The following is a 2,667-nucleotide window of genomic DNA, read 5'->3' on the forward strand; positions in this document are numbered from 1 at the left end:
CCCTACGACCCAGCAATTGCACTACTAGGAATTTATCCAAAAGATACAAAAATGCTGATTCAAAGGGGCACGTGCACCCCAATTTTTATAGCAGTGCTATCAACAATAGCCAAAGAATGGAAAGAGCCCAAATGTCCATCAACTGATGAATGGCTAAAGAAGATGTGGTATATATATATATATGTATATATATATATGAATATATTCATATATATATGAATATATATATAGGAATATTACCTGGCAATCAGAAAGAATGAAATCTTCCCATTTGCAACAACGTGGATGGAACCAGAGTGTATTAAGCAAAATAAGTCAGTCAGAGAAAGATAAATATCATATGGCTTCACTCGTATGTAGAATTTAAGATACAAAACAGATGAACATAAGGGAAGGGAAGCAAAAGTAATACAAAACCAGAGAGGGAGACAAACCATAAGAGACTCTTAAATACAGAGAACAAACTGAGGATTGCTGGCAGGATGCTTAGTGGGGGGATGGGCTAAAGGGGTGAGGGAAATTAAGGAGGACACTTGTGGGGAGGAGCACTGGGTGTTATTTGTAAGTGATGAGTCACTAAATTCTATTCCCGAAATTATTATTACATTACGTGTTAACTAACTTGGATTTACATTAAAAAGAAAAAAACCCAAAAATCTGTTCTGTAATGGATTCATTTTCCATTCGTTACCCACATATTTTTGAACATCACTCTTCTCAGCATTTTATCACTAGGTGATTTTTCGAGTTAAAACAGATTGGGTTGGGGGAGAGAATTGAGAGCAGGAAAGGACCATGAAAGGAAAACCAAACCACTAGAAGACAAGGTCCTGTTCTTAAATTTACATAATTTATTCATTTCCATCCATCCATCCATGAATCCTCTTATTGAATATATACGCACTAGATATTACTTGGAGGAGCCTATGCTAAGTACTTCAGGGGATAAAGAGATTTTTAAAAATCACTCCTGCTGGTAAGAAGTTTATAACCTACTAGATTGCACTGTCATGGCCCTAAAATATGTGTTGTGGACACAGTAATGCACTTCCCAGGCGCCCTTTCAACAAAAGATCTGTTGTCCCAGCTTTCGGGAGCGTTGGGCAGACAGCCTTCAGTTGTCAGCCCCTTTGGGGATTGCCTCAGCTCCAGAGACCCACCTCGCCTGAGGTCTGGCCCCTTCCCCAGGTGGCCAACGTCCAATAACCAATTGATGCAGGAGTATAAAGGCCCAGAAATCTCAGCCCAATTCAGGAACATTCTGAGGGCACATGCTGGTTCCAGAGATCCCTGAAACTGGCTGATCTATTGCTGGGCCTGTATCACAGCTTGGCTTCTCCCTCTGTCCACTAGACCCACCCTCCCCATCGTCCGCAGACGTTGACACAAAAGGCATCCCTAAATGAACAGTCTACACATTAAACTCATCTCGGTGTCTGCTTCCTAGAAAATCCAACCTGTGACACACTAGACCTAAGAAATCTATGTTTACAAAAATGTTACAATAAGTCAGGTTCGTCTACTTCTCGGCATTAGTCTAGCCAGGACTATAGAAGCATTAGACTTGGCATTAGTGATACCTCAGGGGTTGGCCTTGTTAAAGGGCCAGTGGAAGGGCCGGGTAGTAGGGCTTTGCAGGCCACATAAAATTCCTGTGGCATATTCTTCTGTGTGTGTGTGTGTGTGTGTGTGTGTGTGTGTGTTCACAGCACTTTAAAATGTAAAAATCATTCTCTTTTTTTTTTTTTAAGTTTATTTATTTTGAGAGAGCACCCAGGGGTGGGGCAGAGAGACAGGGAGGCAGAGAATCCCAAGCAGGCTCTGGTGCAAGCACAGAGTCTGACATGGGGCCCGAACCCACGAAACAGTGAGATCACTGAGCCAAAACAAAGAGTTGGACGCTTAACTGACTGAGCCAGCCAGGTGCCCCCGTAAAGATCATTCTTGGCTCACCGGCAGTAGAAAAACAGGCTGCAGGCCGATAGGCTATCGTTTACTGACCCTGGTGTAGAATATTAAGAGCACGGACTTGTTAAGAGACAGTTCTCCATGGGTCTTTCATATTTCTGCACATCTAGCAAAGCAGAGGTGCAGAATGACACTGTTCTATGCTATCTTTTTAAGGACTTTGTAATGCATTACGGCCTCTGAAGATAGAGTATCTTTTTCTATAGAAGAGCTCAGGCATGCTCTCTGCCCACCGCAATAGATTCAGGTCCCCTAATCTTAGGGTTCCTTTCCTGTAACTCAACCCGCTACATGGACAAGTGTCAACTGGCCCTCTTCATGTTGCCCTGGGGGGATGAAGGCTCAGGAAACTGGTACAAGAAAATGTTGATACTCTGGCTCCTGCTATTCTATAAGCAATAAACCAACACACCTTTGCACAGACTCGGCAGTGCTTCCCAAGCAGGCTTGCCTAGTCCCTGCATTTCCTCCCCAGTTCAATGTGATGGCAAGTGGGCCTCAAAGGGTGGCCCCCGGACCCGCAGCTGTAAGCATCACCAGAGGATGAATTAGAAATGTAAATTCATGGGGCGCCTGGGTGGCTTGGTCGGTTAAGCGTCCGACTTCGGCTCAGGTCATGATCTCACGGTCTGTGAGTTCGAGCCCCGCGTCGGGCTCTGTGTTGACAGCTCAGAGCCTGGAGCCTGTTTCAGATTCTGT

This window comes from Leopardus geoffroyi, chromosome A2 (genome assembly GCF_018350155.1).
Source record: "Leopardus geoffroyi isolate Oge1 chromosome A2, O.geoffroyi_Oge1_pat1.0, whole genome shotgun sequence".
Taxonomy (NCBI): domain Eukaryota; kingdom Metazoa; phylum Chordata; class Mammalia; order Carnivora; family Felidae; genus Leopardus; species Leopardus geoffroyi.